Raw genomic sequence first — 13,455 nt, 5'->3', positions numbered from 1 at the left:
AGCCCTAGATGAGGTTTGTCCTTGCAGACCAGGTGCCACACACGCAGACGTGGCCAGAGGCCCAGGAGCAGAGCACGGACACCAACACAGCCCACACGTCCCCTTCCCCAAACCGTCACCCACCACCTCCACCCAAGCCCAGTCACCCTGGGAGCAGTGTTCCCATTCACACCTCTTCTTCCACGATCAATCACCTCCACGTCCACCTGCCACAGGCATCGGCACGTGGATGCTGGTGGCGCAAAGAATAACCGCGCTCGTCAGCGGATGGGCAGAGCAGGGAGCTGCTGCCCAAGCCGGGGACAAGTGGCACCAAGCCCTGTGCCCACCCCAGGGGTCCGCCCCACAGCGGGTGACCGGCCGGGGACGAGCCTGTCCAGAGTGTCTCTGCATTCCTGCAGCTGCCGAAATTCCCAAAGGAAGTACAGGGCATTGATAATTGCTGAAAAAAATCCCAGCTATTTCCTGCGGGGAGCAGCACATGGGAATCCCCCAACAGCTCCAACACTTGTTTTGGTCTGGGATTTTTGGGTTTTGGGGTTTCCCTCCTTCCTTTAAGCAGAGTATCACTTAAGTTGTATGTGATGCACACCATATGGGATGGCCAGACCTGTTCCCTCTGTGCTGTCCCCAAAGGCCACTGTCCTCGACACCTCCCAGGACAGTGCCAGGCTGCCAGTGCAGGCACCGCGTCCCTCACCCAGGCTGGTAGGGCAGGTTGCTAAATATGTCCCTGAGCAGGTTCCTTCCCTCCTCTCCCAGCTTCTCATTAGCAAACCTAAATAAGCAGCGACCCGCAGCAGCACCAGCCCTCCCGGGAGGGACAGCAGAGGGACACGGTGGTGGCTGCTGCCATGTGTCCTCTTCGTCACCCCACCGACCCTGTGAGCAGCTGCCCAACCCCTTCCCACAGCCAGCGGCGACACATCCCAGCCAGGGTTCACCCCAAAAAGCAGCAGTGCCAGCTCAGACAGCAGCAGCGCATGGGAAAACCAGCAGCACAGCCCCAAACCGGGACACCCCATCCCCTGGTCGTCACCGCCACCCCAGCACTGGGACCCCAGCTCTGCGGGGTGACAGGAGAGGAGCGTGGGGCCCGTGGGCGGTCGCAGAGCCACATCACAGTGCCACGGCTCAACGGCACCGAACCGGCTGCTTGATATCGCCCTGACAGAGGCACACGCTGCTGTGCCAGGGATCGCGGTTCCGGCACAGGGGCCCACGGGATGCAGCAGAGGCACCAAGCCATGGCCTTTAGCATCCCAGCCCCTCGGCTTCTGGCGGGGTCAGGTCTGACACTGGTAGCCACCACACCACTTTTTCATTTCAGAGCGAGCGCTGCAGCGGTTTCCACAGGAGAAGGAAATTCCGTGGGCTTGAATGAGTGACAGCCAACGTAGCAGATCCAGCCACACCGGTGGGGACCCGAGATCTGGGATCCTGCAGAATTAGAGGCGCTTGCATGCGCGGGATTATTCCCCAGCTGCAGCACTTCCAGCAGCTCCTCCGGCAGGAGCGGCACAGGGAGCAGGCACCCCGAAGCCAGGGGCTCCCATCACACGAGGCTCTGTGCCGACATCCCTAGACAGTCGCTCTGTCCGGACCGAGCACACCAACAGGCGATGGATTCGGCAGGAGGTCGAGTGACCAACCCCAAAGTGCCCACAACACGCGGCCCCGCAGCTCTTCAGCGATGCTCAGCAGCACCAACACCTCCCGAAACACTCACACCCCAGTATGCCCAGCACCCATCACGAACACTCAGGACTACCTGCACAGCATCGCCAGGTCCGAGGCTCATTCCGGCACAAGCCGCATTAATGGGATCACTCTGATTTACAGCTGATCTTGGATAAACCCACCGCCAGCCCCACATGCTGGAAGGACAAGGGCACTGGCTCCCCAGGGAACAACTTTCTCCCCGTCACGGTCGTCCCCACGCACTGAGAAACCTCCACGTACCCCCGCCAGCACCGGGGAGCTGCAGAGGATGCCTGTCCCTCCACCCCACGGGCCGCGGTGCCGAGGCCAGGTTACCAGCCGAGCCGAAGCCCCGAGCGCTTCGTCAGCTCAACTCTGCATTTCTATTTCCAGCCGCGCTGCCGCCTCTCCCCGCGCCGGCGGAGCGGGAGGCGAGCCCTGGCAGAGCCCGCAGCTTCCCCTCCTGCCCGGCACCGCCACATCCAGCCGGGGCAGGTGGCAGCACCGGAGCTGCCTTTGGGATGCGGGACATGGTTGTGGTGGTGGGCACCGCGGGCCAGCCTGACATCCCCAGCACCCCCCTAGTGCTATCAACACCCAAACACCCCCAGCATCATCCCCCAGCCCTACTGCTCCCTGCATCCCTCTATGTTTCCCTGCCCCAAGCACCCCTGTACCACCATCACCCTAACACGTAATGTACCCCAGCACCTAATGCCTCCCAGCATCCCCCCCCAGCCCTGATGGACCCTGCCACTCCCAAGCCCCATCATCACCCCCAGCCCTAATATCCCCCCCCATCACTGATAAGCTCAGCACCCCCCCCCAGCCCTAATATCCCCAGCATCTCTTGACCCTCTCACATCCCCCTTGCCCTAATATCCACCCCAGCATCCCTGCCAGCCCTATTGCCCTGCAGCATGTCCCAGCCCTCGTGGCCCCCCCACCTCCCAGCCCTATCGCACCCCAACATCCCCCTGCACTCTCCCAGCTCTACTGAGTCCAGCATTCCCCCCCCAGCCTATCGCTCCCCCCGCACTCCTCCAGCCCTAACAAGCCAAGCATCCCCTGGCAGCTCTATTGCCCCGCAACACTCCCCAAGCCCTGATGCCCCCATGCATCCCTATCACCCCCCAGCAGCCCCCCAGCCCTATTGCCCCCCTGCACTCCCCTGGCCCTAATAAACCCAGCATCCCCCCGCAATCCTAGCACCCCTCCCAACCCTAACACCCCCCCGCACTTCCCCAAGCCCCAATGCCCCCCTGCACCACTCGGCACCCCTCCCAGCCCCATGGCACCCAAGCCTCGCATCCCCCCCTCCCCGCCACTCCCCAGCACCGGGACCCGGGGGGGGCAACCATGAGGAGGAGGAGGAGGGGGCCAAAACTTTTCCTTACCGCGGGCGGCTGGGGCGCGGCGCTCCTGCCTCCCCCGGCGAGGCTGCGCGGGAGCGGCGGGGGCGGGCGGGCGGGGGCCGGGATGGAGCCGCCTCCCGCCGCCTCCCGCCGCCTCCCTCCTCCCCGGGCGGAGCCGGTGCTCCCGGTGGGGGCTTGGAGGAAAGAGTCGGAGAGGAGGAAGGAGGCGGGGGGGGGTAAAAAAAAAAATCAGGCTGGGAATGGAGAGCAGCTCTTTGTTCTGTAATCCCAGTAAAAGTGCCAGCCATTCGCCCCGCCGCTAATCCCAACCCCGCTCAACGGCACCATCCATTGGCTGCCATTTACATACGGGATTAACCAGCCCGATAACCGGACGGGGGGGGTTAAGGGGGGAACGAGCTGTGTTAAGTCGTTTCATGCCGCGCCGAGCCGGAACGGCCGCGGAACAGCGCGGCACAGCCCCGGCTGGGGGTGGGTGCAATGGGGACCTGTCGCCACCTGTTGGTGTTGGCGTGGCTGGGCTTGGCATGGTACAGCTTGGTATAGTGCGGCCTTTGTATGGTTTAGCGCGGTTTGGCACGGTTTGGCTCGGTATCATGTGGTTTGGCTCAGCATGGCACAGCTTGGTGTGACCTGGTCCCGCACAGATCGGCATGGCTTGGCATGGCTTGGCATGGCTTGGCACTGCCTTGCACCACGTGGCTCGTCTCAGCTCGCCAAGGCTTGGCATGGCCTGGCCCTGCATGGTATGGCATGGCATGGCACAGCCTGGTCCCACACAGTGTGGCTTGGCTTGGCTTGGCTTGGCTTGGCTTGGCTTGGCTTGGCTTGGCTTGGCATGGCGCTGCACAGCTCAGCAGGGTATGACACAGCTCCACACAGCCTTGCCCTGCCCTCCATGGCTCGGCTTGGCTCAGCACATCTTGGCCCAGCAAGGTGTGGCTTGGCCATGTGCGGATCAGCATGGCACAGCATGGCTTGGCACAGTTTGACTTGACATGGCTCACATGGCATGGCTTGGCATGGCATAGCACAGCTCAGCCCAGCCTCCCCCTGTATAGCTTGGCTCAGCTTGGCTCGGCATGGCATGATGCTGTATGGCTTGGCATGGCACAGCACGGTTTATCACAGTCCTGCCCTGTGCAGTTCAGCTCAGCACGGCTTGGCTTGATATGGCACAGCTTAGCATGGCCCAGCTTAGCATGGCCTTGCACAGCCCAGGCCACCGTGCCGGTTTGGAGCAAGGGTGCATTTGCCGGCTGGGAGGACGACCCGCGAGGAAGAAATGATTATTTTCCAAGTTCCTCACTGCATATTAAGGAATGGCAAATTAAAACAAATGAAAAACTATTAAAAATAACTTGACAGCATTTTAACCTCGAAAGTTTGGAAACTGCTGACATTTTTTTTCCCTTTGAAGCACACATTATGCAGCTGCTCCATTAGCTGGGTTTTGTTTTAAATAAGTGATGATTTATTACCGCTCCAGGGCCACGGGGAGAAGAAAAGATTTTAAGAGCAAACACTTTTTCCCAGTTCCTGGAGAAGCGGGGAAGGGGCTTTTTGGTGCTGCCGAGCCCCACGCAGGCACCCGCATCCCCTGCATCCTTCTCCGTGGCATCAGGCCTGGCAAACTCACTGCACCAGTAGCATTGGGCTGGGGGCTGTGCAGGGTCCCAGCAAAACTCAGGGGGATGAAGGGTTTGGGGGTTCCTTGGGGCAGGGTGGGTCCCACTAGGGTAGCCAGAGCTGGTCCCCAATTTGCACCTGGCATCGACTGTCCCTGGGAGCGTAAATGGTGAGTGACAACCCACTTGCTGAGTAATTAAATGGAAGATCTCACTCTGAAGAAAGAAATCAGGGCATCTTTTGGCTAATTATCTTTAAGCCAGATCACAAAAGAAATAAAGGATCCACCAAAATTAATTTAATTAGGTCACCCGAGTGCAGGAGCCGAACAAGGGGGAGCTGCCTGGGAAGGATGTGATGCTCTCACCATGGCCCTCCAGCCCCTCTGTGGACACTGCAGGCTCAAACCCAGGCCAGACCAGGGAAACCTGTTTAATTAGAAAGAAGAAAAGGGAAAAAAAAGTGTATTTTGATGCAACATCCATCGCAGTGGGCAAGTTTGGGGAGCGCTGGGTCCTGCCTGTGGCCATGATCAGCCTTGTGCTCATTGCTGCTCTCCAAATCTGCCCTCGCCGGGGCTGGTCCCCGCTCCTGGTCCCATGGGGGTGCCAGCAGCCCCCTAGGAACATCTATGGAGCGATCAGAGAAGCACGATGGTGTTGGTATTTCGCGAATCAAGCAACCCCCTGCGTGTGTTCAACTTGATGCTGCTGCAAATACGCTGCAGGTTGACAATCCTTGGAGTCCCCTGAAGGACACTGTCCCTGGGAGGGGACCTTGACAAGGAGGGTGTCCAAGGTCCTTTGGGCAAAACTCAACATCTGTCTCACCCCAAACACGTGGGGAGCCCTCCTGCCCCTTTGCCTTGCCCCAGCAGAGACCACAAGAGCTGGTCGCAAGGCTGGGACCCCAGGAGGGCTCTGTGCCTCCTGGCTTTGAGGTCCCGTTTTGCTCCTCACCACTGGGGACCGTGAACCGAATTAAGACTGGAGACCCACAGGTGTCACCTTTGGTCACTGGTGTGTGACAGAGCTCAGCCCCACGGCCACAGCAGCTCCCGATGGGGTCTCTGCTTTGGGTGCTGACCCTGTGTAGGGCTGTGAGTGCTTGGGAGGAGGAGCGGCCCAAATGATCCTGAGATTTGGAGAAGGAGCGTGGGGAGATGGTAGTGGGGAGGATGGGCTGTGGCTGAGCCACAGCTCAGCTGCATGTGGACGGCTCTGGGGGCTGCTGCCAGATGGGGGCTACAGACCGTCTAGTAGGACCCCAGATGTTCTCCAGATGTTCCACTGAAACTGAGTCCACACAGGTGGGCTCATCCCCACTGAGCCCCCATCCTCTGGGGATGCTCACGCTTATTAAAAGAACACTGGGTCCAGGCGGGGGACAGATGCGATGGCTTAAACACTGACAACTGTCACGTCTGTGCATGTCTCCGAAGGAACCCACCACAACAGCGTAAAAGTGCAAGGTATTTTATTCGAGGGGGCAAAACAATGAGCTGCACAAACTCATCCAGCCAGGCGAACAGCGTGAGAGGGATGGCTTAATCTGCTCTATCTGCAGCAATAAAGAAGTTCCTTGTCACAGTGCTGACAAAAGAAAAGGCAACATCGCCAAGAAACAATCCTATCTGCGGAAAGATTTCTCTCTTTTTTTAATTTGTTAATTAGTGACTGCTGGGCATCACAAGAATCGTTGTTTTCTCTGATATGCTGATTTCTTCTGTCTCTCGGTGGAATTGGAGATCACAAAAATTAAAAAAAGAAAAGAAAAGCTGCTTCTTTAGAAGAGAGAATGGGGAAAAAGTTTTAGTAAGGTCAGGAGAAATTTAATTGAAAGAATGAGTTTATTTCTTCTTTCCTAAAGGGGTATTGTGTTCTTTGCTAGAGCAAATTGCTGGTTAAAACAACCAAGGCAAAACAAAACGGTTTTTAAATTATAGATCAAAGAGCGGGACGTTTCTGGAAGGCCCTCACTGCTCATGGCTGCTGGCACGACTTGGGGAGCGATGGGGACACGGGGACCCTGCGGTGCTGCCCGGAGCGGGGCTGGGAGCGCAGGATCCACGGCAAGAAACACAGCGAGGAAAAGCCCAGAGGAGAAATTCCTGGGGTCTGTGGCTCTGGGAGGGGGAAAACTTGGGGGCTTAGGGGCAAAAAAGAGCTTTTCAATCGTCTCTTGCACTTGGAGAGACCAGAATTCATCCGCACTTTGCACACAGCACATGAACCGCTGGCTTTTTGGGCTGTGTTTGCAGTGAGTCCATTTGTAGAGCTGTGCACCGAGGCAGCCAGAAGTGTTATTAGTTCTTTTGCAAGATATATACTATTGAGTAAAACTGGCAAGGATTCCCTGCAAAACCCAAACTGATAACTATTGGTCTCAAACATATTTGTAGAAAGGTGAAAAAATAAACCAAACCTCTTTGTCCATTCCCTGCCTGCTGGGGCACCGTGGATGGATAATAGTGAAGATTTACTCTGCCTATTTCCCACGACATGCTATGAAACAAGTAGTCTGCCTATCTGCATTTAGCACATCTATCTGCATTTAACACATTGATCTGCATTTGACACATTGATCTGCAGTGCCAGCTGCCTGCAGTTGTGCCATCCTTTGAATACGGCGCTGCAAAAAGAGTTTGTTCCAGCACAACTGATAAAATGCTTTGCCAGGTGTCTTGCATGTGTCCCTTGAATTATGTCCATGCTAACGAGAGCCCTGCGAGGCGCTCCCGAACTGCAGCCTCCGGACAGTGTCCTGGGGAGCAGAGTGGGGAGACTGAACTCCATGATCTTAAAGGTCTTTTCCAACTGAAATGATTCTATGATTTCCATTTTCCGACTGCCCAGTCCTTCCCAGTTCCATGTTACCTGTCAGGAGAAAAGGCCCTTTCCTAAGCTGACACTGTCACCAGGGGTTTTTTTTGGCTCATCAATGCAAGGGACAGGGAATCCTTCACAAACAGCAGCATCCCTGGGGGTGTCTGACCACCCAACGCTTGGCCCTGGGGTCCCCTCTCAGACTTCAAGCATCCAAATGGAACTGGGGAGGCCCCATCTGTGGAAATCCCAGGCACTGGGGTTGTCCCTGTGTTGTGTTTTGGCCAAGAGTGTCACCTTCTCCCAGGCACTGGGGTTGTCCCTGTGTTGTGTTTTGGCCAAGAGTGTCACCTTCTCCCACCAGTGGGGGACAAAGGGGTGTACTGGCCCTGAGCCCTGCCCAAGGTCAGGCTGATATTCACTCATTTTTAATCAAACCCACAGCTAAGCTTACAGCCCCAGCCTTAGAAATCACCTCATGACCTTGTGGTGAGTCTCCAGCTTCACCCACCAGCACCTCCCATGTGGGGCTGCAGCCCCCCATCCCCTGCCCAGGCTGCTTTTAGCCCCAAATACAACCCCCAACTCACCACCTGGCAAAGTCACCCCCACCAGAGGACTCGTGTCCTCTCAGCCCACCCGCTCCCCAGCCAGGGATGAACGGACAGCATCAGTTCTCTGCAGGCCTGGGGTCTCGGTGCCCCCGCGGCGCTGCCCACCCAGCGCCACCCGCTCTCGCCCTTGAGGCACCGGCACCAAGGGCAGGAGCCATCGACATTCCCGTTGGGTCTGCACAGTGCGAAAGTAAACTTAATGACATTATCTGCCGATCTGGTAATTAATACTCTGGATGCTTTTTATTGGAATGAGCAAGGGCCGGGACATGCCAGGGGTTTTAATGAGGAGGTGCATCCCCCCCGGTTTCCCCTGGAAGGGGCTGTGCTGGGGGGAGGCTTGGGGCTGGTTTGGGGTCGGGGGGGTTGTGGTTTGTGTGAGGTGCCTTGTTCCCCATTTTGGGTGCCCCAGGTGGTCCCAGCCCTGCACCCACCTCAGCACCCGTGCACCCCCTCTCCCTCCCCATGCTGACTGCCACACTGGTCCCCACTGGGTCTTTTTTTAAATGAGATGCTTTCGAGATGTTTCAATATTAGGCAAGAAGCGTTTTCACAGGCTTTCGCTGTTCCATGCTCCGCAGAGCCCGTTCGGGGCAGAAACCCACTGCCCGACAGCGCCGGGGACATGGGGAACCTTTTGCTCCAAAACTGCTGTATCTTTAGTTGATCCCGCTGCTATTTTTAATACAGATGCCTTATTGAGATTCTAATGAATGTTTCAAATCCTCTCTCCTTTGCATAATTCTTTTTAATTAACACTTCAAAGGTTTGAACATGAGATCCATGCTATTTCCCTAACGAAGTTGACTGAACCTCCTTTTCCCCGAAGCTCCCCTGTGATGTTTCTGAGGGCTAAAGCTGGGGACGGGTCTGTCCCCCGTGTCCCCTGCGTCGGGGATGATGGGGTTTGGGCTCAAGCTCTGCAGAAATTGGAGCCAAGGGAAGAGAGGGGGTTGATGGTGGTGGTGCTGGGCAGGGGCTGCTGTGCCATTGCCCATTGCCCTGCACAGTGCCGGGCAGCAAAACAGCCTGAGCCTGGCACAGAAATCGTGGCTTTCGAAGTGAATGTGGTCACAAGGCTGCTGCTCTGCCATCCTCTGTCCCAGCACTGGCCACTGCTATGACCCAGCTGTGGCCCCCAGGTTGAACAAAACCTCCCAAAATAGGAGCACCCCGTCTCCAGGGTGCATTTTGGACACATTTTCAACCTTCTCGGCACCTAAAAGGCCTAGAGATGTCTTTCTTCCTTCTGAAATTATACTGTAAAAATGAAACCTACAATTGTCGCACTATCACACTGACGAGTAAGAGCTGGAGCTTTTCCTCAGCTACCCCAAGAGCTGGCAACGATGCAAAGCCTCAAGGATACAATCCAGACACAGGAGAGAACGAACAAGCCCAGGTCCCTGTCTGACCTTCCCTCATCTCTGTACCCATGGGATCCCCCCGGCTTGAGTGGAATAGGCCTCACTTTGCGGGATTGGGGCCCTGAAGAGCAACATGGTGCAGCAAATGAGCTTCAGTTTTAATTCCTGCAAGTGCAGAAATGATTAGAAACAAAAAAATTGTATAATTAGGATTTAATAAGAGACTGTCCCAGACATGCAAAAGAAGTAGGTTAGACAGTGGCCTTTGTTCAGCTACAAAAGACATTAATTTGCAAATACCCTTAATATTAATTTTTTGTTATTTAGACTGATATTTTGAAAGTCTCTGATAAAATGAGAAATTGGGACTAAGCATTCCAGTTGTATTTCCAAGCACAGGAATCCAGCTTTGATGTTCCCCTTGATAACATCTTTTTAGAGCCTTGACTGCATCAAATTAAATTCTGATTACCCTGATAGTGCAATACAGCTTCCAAATGTATTCAGGTGACTTTTTGTTCTGAAAGGAAATTAGCTATTTTGACAAGGATGCTTGTTAGGCAGCAAAGGGATGGGGAGGAAACAGCCTTGCCAGGGAAGCAGCGTGTTCCCGGCCCCGATTTCAGCACTAGGACTGCTGGACTTCTCGGCATTGGGGCTGCAGCAGGGAGGGGACACAGGCAGCCCCCACAAAAGCAAAATTGTCCCTTTGGTGGCCCGCAGATCTCCCAGAACCAAGCAGAGACCTGGTACATCTGCCTCTCCAAAAGGGACACCCCAAAGGGACATGCCCTCGGGTGACAGGTGCTGGCAGAGCACAGACCACAGGTGGCTGCAGGATGTGTGGTCAGAGCAGGGTGGTCACATCCAGGCAGAGATGTCCCCTCTGTGCATGTCCCTGATGCAGAGATGCTGCTTCATGTCTCATCCCTGGGTTGCAGAGATGCTGCTTCATGTCTCATCCCTGGGTTAAACCTGTCCCCGAAGCACCTGTCCAGGTGTGGGCACAAGCGCAGCATCCCAGGGGGAGGACGTCCCCTGCACAGAGGAGTAAGGACATCCCACCCATCACCCCAGAAGCAGGTTGGGATCCTGGTCCATCCTCACCCCGTCCATTTGCATGCAATACCAGTCCCCAGCCCAGGCTCTGCTCCTTGGCTGGATGCTGGGATGAAAATAAAGTGCAAATATTATTGTTGGCAGAGATTACCAGCTCCCCCACTGTGATTTAGGCATCTTTAAACTTCATGTTTTATTAATCCTCACCGTACGATTAACTGCACTGAAATGCGGTGTCTGCAAACAAACACATGTGCTACAGTGTTATCTCTATGAGATACCAGGGCTTGGGCACTTAATTGTAAATATGCACGTTAATGAATTATATAGTGAAACTGCATAGAAGATGGAGCTGGAATCACCTGCTTTTGCCTCCTGCCCCAGGCAGCCCCTGCCCAGAGCCCAGGGAAGGGCTGGTTAGATGGAAAACTCACTGTTTTCTGCCACCTGTGCTGGGGAGAGCCTCCTGTCCCCCAAAACCTGTCCTTCCTGGGTGCATCTCCCTCCAGGAGCGCTGGCCCAGCTGTTGCAGGAGATCCTGAGAGCCTGCACTGCACAGAGCCAGGGAGCCGCTGAAGGAAGTCTCACATTGTTTTTGACAGCAACTCTTACACACCTTGAAAAAGTAAAATAGCAGGTTATCATGGACTGCAATGTCCAGACCATGTTACAGCTCTGAAATAAGGCTACTGCTAGTTTTCATGGGTTTATTGTCAGTCATCTCTAATTTCCTTGGGGACACACTTCTGGAACCAACCCATCACCTGCAACCCTCACCAGCTGTTCAGAAAGAGTTTCAAACTCTCAGGTAATCCTGGTGGCAGAGAATTTTGTAGAGGTCCAGGAAAAGCAGCCAGGAAGCAACAAAAAAAAAAGGATCACAGTTCTTTCTTAAGTCCTAAGACATCTGGCAATACTGGGAAACCCCTGTAAAGGATCTACAGCCCACGGATGCAGGAGAACACAGGAGGATGGATGTTTTACTGCTGCATGGGGTACTGCTGAGCTGGGGCACCAGCCACGGGCAGTCAAGGAAATTTCCAAATAAGAGATTTTGTACCATGAAAAAAAAGCACTAAGCCCTGGAGTAAATTCCCTCAGACTTGCCCCATGGGGGATGGTGTAACCCCATGATGCTCAGAGCATCCATATGGGTACGAGGTGGGAACATGTGAGAGGAGGAGCAGCTTGGCTCACCTGGACCCACACCAACCCTGGCAACAACCACTGTGCCCCCAGGACCCATCCAGAGCGATCCCCACTCCCTGTGCTCTGCAGGGAGCCGGGAGGGATGAGGATGACACAACCATCATCTTTGCCCTGCAAAATCAAGGTGACACCGCTCAAATGGGTGTGTGACAGTCTCGAGGGGAGGTGGGTGCACCATGGTGGGACTGGAGGGAGAGGAATAATAACAGATTAGTAAATGGCACCGTCACTCCCCAGCTCAGGAGATACGTGACAGCAGCAGGGTGGGAGTCATCCCGGGAAGGAGCTGATGTTTGGTCTGCTTGTCCTCACCTCCAGCCCAGGCTGCAGAACAAATAGGATGCGGGGGGTCCCGGCCCATCCCAGGGCAGGTCTGCAGCATCTCGGCTGTTTGCAAACCTGCTCTCCCCAGTGCTGATGGCTCCAGGTCTGGGCTCAAGGGAACAGGGACTTGCCAAAGCCACCCCCATGCCCCCAGCCGTTTCCATCTCAGCAGGGCTGGTGCACTGCAGAACACCCATAACACACCTCCAGCACCCCGGGGTGCCCGACTTCAGCCACAGATTTTATTGTTTAGTAACGAGCTCACCACACCAGCAAGCCAGGACAGGGGTGGATGGTACATGAATACATTATCTATAGTAGTTACACAGACAGATTTGTACAGCTTTTGTACAGAGGAAGAAATAAAATGAATCAAATAACAAAATAGACAGTCGAACATTTTTTTGTCCTTTTTTAAATATTGTACTAACAATATCTGACAGCCAAAAACTGACTAAACTACAAAATTGTAATACATACTGTACGGTTAAAAGGTTATCATCCATTTATACATCTAGTATCGCTTTTATTCTGGTAAGTTACATGAGGCCTATAGGATCTTAGTGTATTAATAATTTCCTACAAGATAGTGTTGAGCTGCTAAAGCTGCCGAACAACAGAGTACTGCAATTTTTGTTAAGAATTTTACAGTGTCATTTGCATCGTTTTGTTTTAAATGAAACCCTCATGCATCTCTTGTGCAAGCCAGAGGAACCGCTGGTGGCTGGGGGGAGGCAGGAGCTGTGAAGCCTTGGGCAGCTCGGTACCCAGCGTGGTGCTGCCCCTCGCTCCAGCGCTCTGGATGCTGTAGGAGATAAAGCTGAAATCACCAAGACAGGTTCTTTTCCCTTTGATCTAGAGGGTTAGAGAAGAAACCACTAAACACGCAATAGTCTCCATTTCAAAGACCCTTTTTTTTGCTGGGTAATGACTCAGCCTGCAGCAGAAAAGCATTGCTAAGGGTGGGGTGAGGCAGCTGGCGCTGAGGGATGGTCCCACATCCAGGTGCTGGGGGCTGCAGCAGGGTGCTGAGCACATCGAGGTCACCTCCTGCTCCCCACCATTCAAGCTCCGGCCCCAGCTCTGGGTGCAAAAGCAGCACGGCACGCAGGAGCCAGGAGAGGGGCTGGGGAGAACACACAGCCTCCCGTACCCACTCTTGGGGATCAAGACAAGAGCAAGGCTGAAGCCAAAGGGGAGTGAAGGCACAAACAGGAACCAGTTTCTTACCAACAGCAGGAAATTGGGGCATCACTGCTCCAATGCCCTTGAAAATCCCCCCCAAAGAACCAAGCCAGTAAGACCAAATATTGAGAAATACTTTATACACCACCACAAAGGCAAAAATAGC

At 54.8% G+C, this 13,455-nt stretch overlaps 1 protein-coding gene across 3 annotated transcripts in view; it reads right to left on the bottom strand.

Annotated features, from left to right (window-relative positions):
* Window positions 1-3,378, bottom strand: part of GTF2IRD1 (GTF2I repeat domain containing 1) — a 63,301-nt gene extending 59,923 nt beyond the window's left edge. The window contains exon 1 of one of the 3 annotated variants that reach the window (XM_065853402.2): window positions 3,099-3,378. The gene's annotated coding sequence lies outside the window, so the exon portion shown is untranslated. Of the gene's footprint in view, window positions 1-1,962; window positions 2,024-3,098 lie in introns of those variants that run through there. The other 2 variants (XM_065853405.2, XM_071816871.1) reach the window with 2 other exon arrangements.
* Window positions 3,379-13,455: the final 10,077 nt, after the last annotated feature.

Source organism: Patagioenas fasciata, chromosome 19, assembly GCF_037038585.1.
Source record: "Patagioenas fasciata isolate bPatFas1 chromosome 19, bPatFas1.hap1, whole genome shotgun sequence".
NCBI classification, from domain to species: Eukaryota; Metazoa; Chordata; class Aves; order Columbiformes; family Columbidae; genus Patagioenas; species Patagioenas fasciata.
This window is presented reverse-complemented; position numbering and strand designations above follow the sequence as displayed.